This window comes from Cydia pomonella, chromosome 8 (genome assembly GCF_033807575.1).
Source record: "Cydia pomonella isolate Wapato2018A chromosome 8, ilCydPomo1, whole genome shotgun sequence".
Taxonomy (NCBI): domain Eukaryota; kingdom Metazoa; phylum Arthropoda; class Insecta; order Lepidoptera; family Tortricidae; genus Cydia; species Cydia pomonella.
This window is the reverse complement of record NC_084710.1, coordinates 15,629,170-15,644,801: the sequence shown is the minus strand read 5'-3', so window position 1 is coordinate 15,644,801 and position 15,632 is coordinate 15,629,170. Positions and strand designations below refer to the sequence as shown.

At 35.9% G+C, this 15,632-nt stretch overlaps 1 protein-coding gene across 1 annotated transcript in view; it reads right to left on the bottom strand.

The window, feature by feature from the left end:
- Nucleotides 1–15,632, bottom strand: part of LOC133520680 (fasciclin-1) — a 107,182-nt gene that overhangs the window by 28,126 nt on the left and 63,424 nt on the right. The gene's annotated exons all lie outside the window — the stretch shown is intronic.

The following is a 15,632-nucleotide window of genomic DNA, read 5'->3' as shown; positions in this document are numbered from 1 at the left end:
TCAGACCTACATATTAAATTTGCATCTAATAGCACAGATTATATAATACTAGTACTAATAGTTAAGATTTCACTTACTGAGATGTTGACGTTTTATAAGTATACTTCTATTATAGAAGAAAGGCAGCAAAACGATATTTGCAAGCAAATACGAGCAGGTGTTCACACAACATCCCTGAACAAATACTACGTTCTCACATTAAGAGCTAACGCTTGGGTATTTAGGCTGGAAATAAATAAAACACGTTTTAAAATATATCTCTTGAACATTTAACAGATACATGTACTTTAAATATAAGTACATTTAAAATCAATAAACAAGTCAGATTTTTATACGGATGTTTCCTACTTACTCGTACACATTAATGGTGGATGTGAACAGATCTCCAGTAGCTAACAAACCATTATTTGAATACAACTAATTATGTGTGATTCAAATTATAAATAATATTTATAATAAACCGTCATCTTTTGAGTAAGGTAAAAATAATAGTAATAGTTAACGTGTTGATGAAAACGACTACAATATTTGCAAATAATTTTCAGTTGTAATATCTGAATATTTCATGCCGCTGAATACATTTAGGTCAGAGCACAATACGAAATGCTATAGTTATATCTCGAAATGCTATAGTTATCAGAAGAAGTAAATTATACTTCCCCTTTTTTTTTATACCACGACGGTGGCAAACAAGCATACGGCCCGCCTGATGGTAAGCAGTATACTTACTCAGTATACGTAGTATACCCATTTACGCCCGGGAAAAACGAATCTTTAACAGAGACGAACTGCTTAAGTAAATTATTACTTCATAAAGAGCCTAGGAAAATAACAAAAAAAATCCTGTGGTAGTTGACCTTCCACAATCACACACATGTTCGTGTGGCTTCGGTGTTAATATGTAACTCACACATTTTTCACTATCCACGGAAAAATCCGATTCAACTACATAAAGTGCGTTTCGAACAGCTTACAGTTGCTTGTAATTAAATCAGGTCTCTTGGCAGAATGTCGCAAACCAATGATAATTGAGGTACCTCGATCTCGTCGTCTTCTAGCTCCGAGTGGTAATGTCGAAATAGAAGGCAGTAAAAATGGTGCTAATGGGTCACCCAGAAGGGAGCGGAGAAGATGATTGCGATGAACGTAGAGGAGAACGTGACCGTGGCCTCACTTCATGACCATTTACATCGCAAATATATTCGTCTGAGGTAATAGAGAGAGTAAGTCATCACAGGCTAGATTATCGAAAATGTCAGGGACATATTCCAAGTCTTCGTCATCTACGTACTCAATTTTGGGCCGATTTTTATCTGCGAACTCTTCTAAGGGATCAATGGAGCCCCCTTAAGATGCATATCATCCCACTTACCAAGAGATTAATTGTATCAAAAAAGGTAGTGGTGAAAGTTTAAAGCCTTAAAAAGAAAACTGTAATAATACTTAAGTAATTAGAAGATGGATAGTTGCAGACTTTTAGTAAATAAATTTTATATTACCTCAATTCAACAAGGTATTAAGGATGACTCAAGCTAGACCGGGCCGGGCCATGACGGTCCATTCTATGACGGTTGATCGGTGATCAACTGATCACGTGGTGCTTTCTATAGAAAAGGAAGCGCTGGAAGCTCCGGCCCGGTCGGCCCCGGCCTGTCTAGGGTGAGTCATCCTTTACACAAAGTATTATCCCTCAGAGATTTTCTTATCCACATAGTTGTAATAAAATTTATTCCCTACCGATTTAATCAGACACAAACAGGTTGCTCACTCTCTGCAAGTAAGCCAATTGGGTCGCCTGGTCGGCTTTAAAGCGGCCAAAACTCGAAATGGCTAATAGAAATTACGTCCCTACGTCCGTGTCCGCTGCTCAACAATAAAGTCCCTTGAGAAAGAACTTTTGTTTGCCGCCATGTCTAATAATAACTATGGAGTTGAACCCTATTTCCATTTGTTAAGATCTAAATTGTAAATAAACTATTGAAGGCTGTTACACGACCATGTTGCTATTACTACAAAGTGATACTTTCTACTAAGTAGGAGAAACGAAAGTAAAGACTTTGTAACATCAGTAGCCTTGCCACGACTGTCTTAGCAGTATGAAACTGACATATTCGTTAACGTCTGTGTAATTTACTTCGCTCGCGAATATGCGAGTACGAGCAAGATGCATAGAAAGTAAGCATGCATACGCTAGAGAGTATATACGTGTCAAAGTGGTGGTATCCGTAAAGGTACTGTTTAAACTTGTGAGAAAATTGATCTTCTATTCCTTTTTGGTATAATTTATTTTCTTCAGAAGAAAATATGTTTGCTGTATGTAACCTTTCACCTTTTTCGTTTTAAAGTAAGAATCCTTACTTGATTTTGCATAATATATCTAAAATACAACCTGCCTAGGTAAAGGTACCAGTCAGCATGAAATAGATAGTGACGGCCAATTTGTTACCATAGAAATAAGGATGTATCTCGATATATTTGACCATTTTACCCGTCACTATCAATTTGATGCTGACCGTACTAAAGATATATGAATTTATGATATGATGATTTGAATTGACAAATGAGTTATACGTCAAACATGAGGGAGACGTTTACAAATGGCACCTATTTGTAAATACGAGCAAATTTGGCAACATTTACTGTGATTAACGTAAGCTCTTTGACGAGTGGTAGTTAAATCGCACGGCACTAACAGCGCCGGTATTATTAGGGTGACCAGATGTCTCGTATTTTAGGCACTACTTTTTCATTGTCCTGTAATTTAATGATAAAAATACCTATTTAGATTATTTCATTTCATTTATTGCATAGTCATGAACATAATTACAAAATAAGATGTTACAGGTAAAGTTAGTCAATTCATGACACCCTGTTAGGGCACACAATGTTGCTAATGTAACTTACTATCTAATACCTATTAAAACATTTCGTCATAATATACTTATCTACCGGAATTATTGTGTATAAAAATCGAATAAAAATAATAACATTGTAAAAGTCAATATAAGATAAAATTTAAATAACATTCCATACATTCGGTTTTTAATAAAAGTAAATAAATAAATAAAAATAAAATTAATCATATAACATTTCAAGCAATAATTTAAAATTCGATTTTAATAAATTAAAATATTTAAAATTATTATTATCAAGTATTTGCGTTACTGTACTTCGCCAACGTTTCATCATTCAAAAACTCCTCATTACTATTCAAGTAGAAATTGTGAATTAACAATGTCTTTTAATTTATTTTTAAATAATTTGTCACCTGGTTCTAGTTTGATACTGTCCGGGATATTATTGAAAATTGAAATACACTTATATTGTGGCCCATTTTCGAAAATAGCTAAGTCACATTTTGGTAGTAGTAATTTGTTTTTAATTGGCTTCTAGTTTTTGATGTTTCCGGTTGTATCGGGAATAGGTCCAGACCTATTGACACCCAGGAGTTTTCGAACAAAGAGAGAGAACATTATTTCACATTTTCATTTCCATATAATAAAATTATTGTGTTTTATAATATTGTTTTTTAAAGCCTTTCATTAGTAAATTTAATTGCTTATGCCAAATTTTAGTAATAAAATGAATAATATTCTTTTTTATTAAAAAACGGCCTGTCCCGTATTGTGTCCCTCGAATCGCGTATTTTCAGTGCAGTTGTCCCGTAAAACCGAAAATCAAATCTGGTCACCCTAGGTATAATCTTCCTGCTATGCAAACGTAACTATAACAATTTGAATTACAAATGCGTATTGGTTTCTATTTACATTATATCCTATCGCTATCGCTAGGTATTTATCCCTAATAGTTTAAGCTAATCTACATGCTTACTTAAAGGCCGCGGGTCGCAAACTACACAACCGCATTTAACATTATGGATTGGTAAGGAATTTTCGTCTTCGTCATTTATTCATTAGACCGGATTTATGATAACTTATACCTATAACCCTTCGTGTGGCAAATATCCGCTGCGGGACATGTCTATTTGATATTAAATTATTTCACAGAAAGTTATAACTCTAAAACTTTAAAATAGCTACGAATAAGTGAGCATAGCTAAACGAACACCAGGAAGGGATTGAATTGTTTTAAAGAAAATGTATAGGTATGAAGAAAAATGTATGTGAAATAGTATCTTATAAAGTGCAATATTCATAACGTGCATAATATAGAAACATTTAATAAGAAGCCCCGCATCGCATTCCTTATCACGGGATTGCAGCTTAAGGAGCTTTTAGTAATGAAGAGATACAGCTTTCAAAGAAAAACGTAAATAGGACTTTCAAAATTTTATAATATAGCACGTGGACTGACCGACAGAGATTACACTTAATTTGTACATGTGTCCTTTTATGCGTAGCATAACGATGCTACGCATAAAAGTCACAAATAAATACATTGATTGTACTGTTTCAACGCATACTTATGATGTAGTAAACCTTAACGATATCAGTTTCCAACAAAATATTAGTTTATTTAGTGCCGAAATCTGTTAGCTACGAGAACAGTAAAAGTGTTTTTGGTTGTTCTCCCGCTAACTGGAATCCCGGATAAACCGAATGGAAGTTTCCGTTATCTAAACCCAAACATTCCCTTCAAAAGGCAGCGACTTCAAAGAGATTCTAGGAGTAGTGCGGTAGCACTTTCTGTTTTGTCACTTAAGATTCAGCCCGTAGGTATAACTAGAGAGAATCTTAATAATATATAAGCACTGTGGCTATAAGCAATTTGGCTGATTGTAGAAAATTTCATCAACTTACAATTAAATGATAAACCTTAAGGATAGCATAGTGCACACATTTTTACTCATGGTTAATTGAGCTTATATATAATTTATGCATCGGAAATAATATTTAATAAAATCGACTAAATTTTACAATACTTCAGGATTTGTCTAACAAGGCACACTAGTGATAAAAAAGTGTACTTAGTTCAAGTTATGATATTTCCATGTCATTCGAAAGTAAGCACTGTCACATTGATTTAATATAAACGTTTAAATATTTTAGACAACAGACGCAAGTCAGAATTCTACGGCCAGTATTTTTTTCTTGTATTCACGTTCATTAACTTTAGCCGGTAAAAAGGCAGAGTAATACCCGCGCAGGTGCACGAACGGATTACGGCCGCGCGACTAAGCCCCGGAGACACATATTTAACCACAATACTCATACTCACTCAATTAAAGCCTTCATTAATAATGATTATAAGCGCTGCCTACAATACGATTGGCTACAGTACATCCACTGCATGTATTAACTGTTTGTTATCATTGTGCTAAATGTAATACTTAGGTATAAAGGATGACTCACGCTACACAGTGCCAGGACCGGGCCGGGGCGGACCGGAGCGAGCCGTCACACGGACTTTCAGGAGCGCCACCGTCGCCGGACCGTTCCGGGGCCGAGGCGACCGGGCCATCATCTCTATATTATAGTATCTCTATGCGTTGACACTATCGTTGAGTCTCCGAGCGCGAGACAGGCCGGGCCGGGCTGTCCGAGCTCACCGAGCCGTCCAAGCAACGGACTGTTCATGACAAATGTCACAAATGTCAATCATATTGAAAAAATTGGTTCGATGGGAAGCAAGTCGATATAGAAATAAATAATAAAATCAAAATATTGGCCCTGGCTGCCATAATAGCTGATGAAGAGAATACTGCATACTCTGGGCAATTGTGCATTTGGACATTTCGCGGACACTTTCGGAAAAAGGAGAATTACACAACATTATGTGAAGAGCTTTATTTCCACATGACCCGAGACTCTTTCGAAGCCACCGTGTTCTCTGCTTAAGGTAATGGAAATACAATGCGTGTATATTGTCTCAAATAATCATGTGCCGAAGCATATTAAACTATTAAAAGGAAAAGGGATGACCGGTTCTCCATACAAACATAGTCCCCATTTTCCTCTCTGGATATTGATATTCCCGTCGTTCTACATCCAATTTTGTAATAGTACATTACGATACAAGTGCGAAAAATAGGAAATTCGAAACAAGTGGCGATAAATTAAAACACGACCGAAGGGAGTGTTTTAAATCGACACGAGTTGCGAATTACTTATTCGCACATGTATCGTACAACGTTTTACAGTACATGGCTCTTTAAATGTTCGACACAGTAACGTAATATGCTAATTTTCGCACTAGTGCGGTAAAGTAGCAACATATGTACTGTAAAAATATTATCCGTAATGGGGACTACGTTTGTATGGAAAAGCGGTCTCGTTTTGAGGTAGGTAACTAGGCAGATTACTTAGAGATTGACTCATCACAAGCTGCCCTAAGTGGTTCTTAGCGAGTAGACAGGCCTATTGTTTTTCAGTATTATTTTCTTCTATTTAGGTGTGCATTTGTGTTGTATTGCAAAAATATATCCGTTGGGGTTCAGTGATACCCGATAGATATTAACCCTGAATCACAAATGATCATTTTGCTTAATGCCGCGTTTTTGCATTATTTTCTCCCATCAATCCTATCATAGACTTGTTCCGTTTCAGGAATGCATGAAAAACTTAAGTTTAAAAGAGAATATATTTAAAATGGCTGTTAGGAATACCACAACATTTTAAAGTATCGATATAAGATAATCATCTACAAACATTCAGCTATAGAGAAATACGCGTACACCACTAAGAATGTCGGTGGTGCGCTCTCAAAGTAAAAAAAATAACTGTTAAGTTCGGTACACTAAGATAGAATTGTCTAACAAGTACAAAAAATAAACTACTTACTTCTTGCGGAAAAGAAATTTTTGATCTATAATACGAGTGGGTTAGGTAGTTGAAATTTACAGTGTGCATTTTATGGTTCCGTAGCCAAAATGGCAAAAACCCTTACAGTTTCGTCATGTCCATCTGTCTGTCTATCTGTCTGTCCGTATGTCACAGCTATTTTACTCAAAAACTATAAGATAACCAAAAGAGAAAAGTGGAAAGTAGGTATTTTTTATACTACGTTGGTGGCCGGCCTGATGGTAAGCTACTACTTAGTTTAGAAGTTCAAATGTATAAAAATATAATTTTTAGGCACGCCATACATGTAACTAAAAGTGAAAAGGTTATTCAAGTAAAAGAGTATTAAATTTAAGAATTTTTTTTAAGTAAGTGAGATGGCAAAGGAGTCTTGCGTAGCCCGTCATGCTAGCCCGAAATGATATGAACGCTCTGACGTCGGGCTACAGCGGCGGCCTCATATTGAGAAAGTCGGGCGTAGCCCTTGTGCTATGCGTACTCTAAGGCCGAGGGCCCCCTCATAACAAATGAATCGGGGGTAGCCTTACGTACCTAAGTAGCTTCCTCATACTAAAAAGTCGTGCAGAAGAAGATAACAATATAATTTTTTCAATATGTCAATTCCAGATTTTCTGTGTTTCTTAAATGTATAGTAACATGGCAGCAGTTTTCATCTTTAGGGTTCCGTACCCAAACGGGACCCTATTACTAAGACTCCGCTGTCCGTCCGTCCGTCCGTCTGTCACCAGGCTGTATCTCATGAACCGTGATAGACAGTTGAAATTTTCAAAGATGACGTATTTCTGTTGCCACTATAACAACATAGTATTGTGTTCCTGCCGGTGAGTAAGGTTGCCAGAGCTCAACGAGGGGAAGGAGGGTTGTTAGGCTCGGCAACGCGCATATAATTCCTCTGGAGTTGCAGGCGTACATAGGCTATGGAGACTGCTTACCATCAGGTGGGCCGTATGCTTGTTTGCCACCAACGTAGTATATAAAAAAACCAAATACTAAAAAAATTACGGAATCACGTTGGGCGAGTCCGACTCGCCCTTGTCCGGTTTTTGTATTTATTCGTAAGCTTGCATTAATTGCCATGGCACTTTAGGCTTAGCTTGTAAGTACAGTCGAGGAAATTGATTCTTTAGCAGTTAACGTTTCACATTACAATGGACAGCTCTTACCATAAGTATGTACAGCCAAATTTACTTGAACCGCAAGTTGCTAAAGAATCAATTTCCGCGACCGTACTAATAGGATATTCTTTGCTAATAGGTCCAATAAATAATATGTTGCGGACTCTTTTCTTAAACCTTTTTACTTGTATACTTTTTACGACATTTGACGCTGTCATGTTATTCAAATAGTAAAATAAATCTGACAAGAGAGAAAATTGTGATCTTATTTACAGAAAGATACTTAATGTATGAAAAAATAAGCAAAAATAAGAATGAATGTTTTGTGAGTGTGAAACAATTTTATTTTCTTTGACAAATAGAGCACTGCATTGCATTAACGATTATTATTATTTTAATTTGTATGTCTTTCCCATCACGGAACAATGGTATTCCGGACCTTTGAGAAGCGTGCGCCGAGCCCTAACCTAACGTAGAGGCCCTTTTGACACGTTCATGAAATGTAAGATGTACACCGAGCTGATGCTGCCCTTGCCCATGTCATAGGACGCACGCAGAGGCAGGCCCGACAGGGTGTAAGGACTATTGAGAGTTGTTGGAATCTAAAATAAACTAGGTTATTGTGTGAAAGCGATGGGCTAAACACTGAGCTATGGGATAAAAAACCAGACGCCTGCCTAATAAAACGGTATACAATTTTATTTCCGGCAGACGACACAAAAAGCGACATCTGGGATGGCTCAAGAGTAACACTGGTGTGAGCGGCTCAGGGGTATCGAGAGGCGTGCACCGCTTTCAACCCAGTGGCTGTAACAGCCACTGTGCCAACTCGCGTCTTGCACTTCCACCCTTGGAACTTATAGCTCTAACGACTCCACCCTGGTCGGCCGGCCAAGGCAACCCAGAAGCAGATAATCCTGTCCCACCCTTCGAATGACAGAACTCCCTAGGAACACTCGGGTACGTGAGATCGTTACTCCCCAACTGCATGCCACAAGCTGCCCGAAGTTGACTGATTGCACTGGTAAAATCAGCGGGCCATAGATTATTAGTTTGCAGTTCCTAAAAGCCATTGCTGAAAGGATGTGTAGCTGTCATATACAAAAACAATGGGTAGACAGTCTCAAAGGGTATGTTTTATGATAAATAGTTTCATGCCGCAGTAAAATAATGTGATTTGTAGTATTTAGTTTTAAAACATATTTTTATAATGTGTATGCTAATCTTAAGGTATTTATCTATGGGCCGCTAGTTGCCTGAAATAAATTATGATAGATAGACGGATAGATGGGGTGTTCTAAGAGAAAGTCGCTTTGAAAATGCTTTTGTCTTGTATGGCAGCTTCCTCAATCAACTGCGTAAAGCTCGAGAAAATACTGCCAAAAGGCTAGGCTAGATAATAAGTTTTTATAAAAGAAACATGTCTTTATGGGACCCATAACATTGAAGCAATACAAAAGTTAGAAATGAGAGTCAAATCTGACAATCGTTATCTACGCACGAAACGCCCCTTATTAAATGATACTTGATCGTGACGTCATGATTAAGTTTAATGCGTTTTATTTGCATTACATTTACAAAAAGAGGAGCTTTCGAGTTTCGAGGATTATGTTTTTAAAATACGTGTATATTACGTAGGTTTGTTTGTATTGATTTTTTGATTCTAGAAATAATAGTTGTATAACCTTAATATGTATGTAGGTAAGTACTAAGTACATAAAAGGTACCGAAATAGGTCAGAAGAGCAGTAAATTCAATATTACTATACAGTATATCCAAAAAGAGCGCTATGATAAGTAAAAGTTCCTTTTTAGGGTTCAGTACCCAAAGGGTAAAACGGGAGCCTATTACTAAGACTCCGCTGTCAGTACGTCTATCCGTCTGTCACCAGGCTGTATCTCGTAAACCGTGATAGTTAGTTGATATTTTCACAGATGATGTATTACTGTTGCCGCAATAACAACAAATACTAAAAACTACGGTACCCTAGATGGGCGAGTCCGGCTCGCATTTGTCTGGTATTATTTAAATATAGGAGGCAAATGAGGAAAGCCCATGAACAGAGGTCGTACCTATCATAGGATAAGTAGATATATATGTACAAAGAAACAGCGGTATGTTAAGTAGATTTTTTTTATATAGTAGGCAAACGAGCAGAGCCCATGAACAGAGGTCATACTCTTATCATAGAATTGGTAGATATGTACAAAGAAACAGCGCTATGTTAAGTAGAATCGATTTTTTTTAAGTAGGAGCTAAACGAGCAGAGCCCATGAACAGAGGTCGTATCATAAGATTTGTAGATATGTACATAGAAATGGCGCTATGTTAAGTAGAAGTATTTTTTTAAATATAGGAGGCAAATGAGCAGAGCCCATGAACAGAGGTTGTATCATAGGATAAGTAGATATGTACAAAGAAATGGCACTATGTTAAGTAGATTTTTTTTTTTTAATATAGGAGGCAAACGAGCAGAGCCCACGAACAGAGCTCGTATCATAAGATTTATAGAGATGTACAAAAGAATGGCGTTATGTTAAGTAGAAGTATTTTTTTTAATATAGGAGGCAAACGAGCAGAACCCATGAACAGAGCTCATATCATACGATTTGTAGAGATGTACAAAGGAATGGCGTTATGTTAAGTAGAAGTATTTTTTTAAATACAGGAGGCAAACGAGCAGAGCCCATGAACAGAGGTCGTATCATAAGATTTGTAGATATGTACATAGAAATGGCGCTATGTTAAGTAGAAGTATTTTTTTAAATATAGGAGGCAAATGAGCAGAGCCCATGAACAGAGGTTGTATCATAGGATAAGTAGATATGTACAAAGAAATGGCACTATGTTAAGTAGAATTTATTTTTTTTAATATAGGAGGCAAACGAGCAGAGCCCACGAACAGAGCTCGTATCAGAAGATTTATAGAGATGTACAAAAGAATGGCGTTATGTTAAGTAGAAGTATTTTTTTAATATAGGAGGCAAACGAGCAGAACCCATGAATAGAGCTCATATCATACGATTTGTAGAGATGTACAAAGGAATGGCGTTATGTTAAGTAGAAGTATTTTTTTAAATACAGGGGGCAAACGAGCAGAGCCCATGAACAGAGGTCGTATCATAAGATTTGTAGATATGTACATAGAAATGGCGCTATGTTAAGTAGAAGTATTTTTTTAAATATAGGAGGCAAATGAGCAGAGCCCATGAACAGAGGTTGTATCATAGGATAAGTAGATATGTACAAAGAAATGGCACTATGTTAAGTAGAATTTTTTTTTTAATATAGGAGGCAAACGAGCAGAGCCCACGAACAGAGCTCGTATTAGAAGATTTATATAGATGTACAAAAGAGTGGCGTTATGTTAAGTAGAAGTATTTTTTTTAATATAGGAGGCAAACGAGCAGAACCCATGAACAGAGCTCATATCATACGATTTGTAGAGATGTACAAAGGAATGGCGTTATGTTAAGTAGAAGTATTTTTTTAAATACAGGAGGCAAACGAGCAGAGCCCATGAACAGAGGTCGTATCATAAGATTTGTAGATATGTACATAGAAATGGCGCTATGTTAAGCAGAATTTTTTTTTTTAATATAGGAGGCAAACGAGTAGAGCCCACGAACAGAGGTCGTATCATAAGATTTGTAGATATGTAAATAGAAATGGCGCTATGTTAAGTAGAAGTCTTTTTTTAAATATAGGAGGCAAATGAGCAGAGCCCATGAACAGAGGTTGTATCATAGGATAAGTAGATATGTACAAAGAAATGGCACTATGTTAAGTAGAATTTTTTTTTTTAATATAGGAGGCAAACGAGCAGAGCCCACGAACAGAGCTCGTATCAGAAGATTTATAGAGATGTACAAAAGAATGGCGTTATGTTAAGTAGAAGTATTTTTTTAAATATAGGAGGCAAACGAGCAGAACCCATGAACAGAGCTCATATCATACGATTTGTAGAGATGTACAAAGGAATGGCGTTATGTTAAGTAGAAGTATTTTTTTAAATACAGGAGGCAAACGAGCAGAGCCCATGAACAGAGATCGTATCATAAGATTTGTAGATATGTACATAGAAATGGCGCTATGTTAAGTAGAAGTATTTTTTTAAATATAGGAGGCAAATGAGCAGAGCCCATGAACAGAGGTTGTATCATAGGATAAGTAGATATGTACAAAGAAATGGCACTATGTTAAGTAGAATTTATTTTTTTTAATATAGGAGGCAAACGAGCAGAGCCCACGAACAGAGCTCGTATTAGAAGATTTATAGAGATGTACAAAAGAGTGGCGTTATGTTAAGTAGAAGTATTTTTTTTAATATAGGAGGCAAACGAGCAGAACCCATGAACAGAGCTCATATCATACGATTTGTAGAGATGTACAAAGGAATGGCGTTATGTTAAGTAGAAGTATTTTTTTAAATACAGGAAGCAAACGAGCAGAGCCCATGAACAGAGGTCGTATCATAAGATTTGTAGATATGTAAATAGAAATGGCGCTATGTTAAGTAGAAGTCTTTTTTTTAAATATAGGAGGCAAATGAGCAGAGCCCATGAACAGAGGTTGTATCATAGGATAAGTAGATATGTACAAAGAAATGGCACTATGTTAAGTAGAATTTATTTTTTTTAATATAGGAGGCAAACGAGCAGAGCCCACGAACAGAGCTCGTATCAGAAGATTTATAGAGATGTACAAAAGAATGGCGTTATGTTAAGTAGAAGTTTTTTTTTTAAATATAGGAGGCAAACGAGCAGAACCCATGAACAGAGCTCATATCATACGATTTGTAGAGATGTACAAAGGAATGGCGTTATGTTAAGTAGAAGTATTTTTTTAAATACAGGAGGCAAACGAGCAGAGCCCATGAACAGAGGTCGTATCATAAGATTTGTAGATATGTACATAGAAATGGCGCTATGTTAAGTAGAAGTATTTTTTTAAATATAGGAGGCAAATGAGCAGAGCCCATGAACAGAGGTTGTATCATAGGATACGTAGATATGTACAAAGAAATGGCACTATATTAAGTAGAATTTTTTTTTTTTTTAATATAGGAGGCAAACGAGCAGAGCCCACGAACAGAGCTCGTATCAGAAGATTTATAGAGATGTACAAAGGAATGGCGTTATGTTAAGTAGAAGTATTTTTTTTAATATAGGAGGCAAACGAGCAGAACCCATGAACAGAGCTCATATCATAAGATTTGTAGAGATGTACAAAGGAATGGCGTTATGTTAAGTAGAAGTATTTTTTTAAATACAGGAGGCAAACGAGCAGAGCCCATGAACAGAGGTCGTATCTTAAGATTTGTAGATATGTACATAGAAATGGCGCTATGTTAAGTAGAAGTATTTTTTTAAATATAGGAGGCATAAGATCAGAGCCCATGAACAGAGCTCGTATCAGAAGATTTATAGAGATGTACAAAGGAATGGCGTTATGTTAAGTAGAAGTATTTTTTTTAAATATAGGAGGCAAACGAGCAGAACCCATGAACAGAGCTCATATCATAAGATTTGTAGAGATGTACAAAGGAATGTATGACCTATTATTCACCTCGTAAATTATTTGCAGGTGACTAAATAAACACCCTGTATATATTTGTTGTTGTATCAACAAATCAAGCATTTACATTAAAAAAGTGAGTGACATTTAATTAAGTGGAACTGCTGATGAAGACCAGACGGAACACCTCAACTATGCGTATTTCACGTTTGGCGATATCTTCTTCGTTGAGATTGTTCTGCAAGTTATTTTTTAAGCTTCATTTTAGTCAAGATCTATTTCTGATAATGGATCCCAGGAATAATGGATGAAACTCTTCGAATATTTTACATATAGTATATTTTTATATTTGCATTTAAACAGTGCTATTTGGTGAAACGTGTTCATGAAGATTAGAATATAACTTCTCCTTGACAAGTATTTTACGAGTTAGGGCTTAGGTATATTATATGGGCTTACCTATGGGCTATTGTTTTTCATTCAATAGTTTACATATGTGAAAGAGAAAGTATAACAATATGCTTGTTAGACTAAAATAGCTTTAGTTTTGTTAATTTCAAAAACTTAGTAGGTGATAATTATAACATACGTATAGAATCTTCAAAAATAAAACAGTAGATACAAAGCAGGTGTTATTGGCCCGTCTTTATATATAGAAAATCGATGGCATGATTCCTAGGAACAGATCTTCGTATGTGTTATAGTTTCAAACTTTCCCATACTGAACGATCTAAATAGGCCACCATGTATACCTTACGGAACATTTTATTTCGTTGGATGAATTTAGGGTGTAGGGGAGAAACTACCCAATTATGAGCTACTTACTGAAAACTATAATTAATAGACAATTGTAAGGATATTTAACATTGCCAAAATAAGGTTAAAGGTGCCCTCTAGTAGTACTTAGTCGATATTGTGATACAATGAATGGTATTATAAAAATTTTTCTTTTTTCATATACTATGGACATTCCTCGATGGCACCAAGCTGCAACTGGAAAGCGATGATCACACGGCAAACAAAATCGTGAAGACTGTAGCAGCCACGTCTAAGGAGGATGAATGTATCCACATTCAATATTTTTTATTTATTTTTTGTTTGATATGTAAAAATGCACGTCAATAAGGTGGCAAACTATTATTAACAGAGACCGGAATTATTGTGGCATTCTTGAACTGTCATAGAGAGTTCTCATTTATCGACTTCGGGTACACATATATCGATACAACGTAGAACACAAAATATTAAAAAGTTATAAAGTTAATGGATATTTGACTGTAAAAGAAGTAACTGCTTTTTTGCATTTCTTTTTACTTATTAAAAAATAGCTCTATAGTTAGGGAGTACAAGTCCAGTAAGGGTTGCTAGATAGCATCTCTCCAGCAACTCTTACCGAGTTTCAACATAATTACTTATATTTTCAAGAAATGAGAGGGGTAAAAAATTATAACTAACCATATTATTCTCAAAATGTTGGATTGTTTTAAGCATGACATCAGTGGAATACATTTTGAGCGCTGGGATTCGGTGGTTAACAGTCATAGTCGGTCTTTCGCATGTATTGCCGTTATTCTTTAAAAACGGATGGGAAAGTTACTTACATTTTATTCACAAGAAATGCAAAGTAATTTAATCATTCAAATTTTGAAATATTTTATCACCTAGGAATGTAAAATTAACGACGACGACGACTTGTGATGATTTTGAAGTTTAAATATTTTTTGGCGTTGGTGTGGTAATTATACATTAATTCATAACGAGTTCAATTATTCACAACCAGTGGCAGTAAATTAAAACACGATCGAAAGGAGTGTTTTAAATCGAAACGAGTTGCCAATTATCTATTCGCACATATACAACGTTTTACAGTACATATGGCACTTTAAATTTTCGACATAGGCGCGTAAAGTGCTAATTAACGCCCTAGTGCGGTAAAGTAGTACCATATGTACTATAAAAATGTTGTGTTTCAGTCGTTAGAAAAAATTGTTTAACCCTCGTGTCTTCAAACCCCCGAAACGCTCAAGATTTCCACTTCTCTAAAATACATAACTGTTTTAGCCAAAAATATTAACTGTTGAACTATATTGAAGGCCCGGTTCACATTGAGTGGCTGCACCACTGTGCACATACAAAGTTTATTCTAACTGTAACTTTTTTGACCACATTATTTTCAATATTTCTCGATTTTTAGCGAGGTAATTTTTTTTTGATGTCATGTACCAAATAATACAAAAAA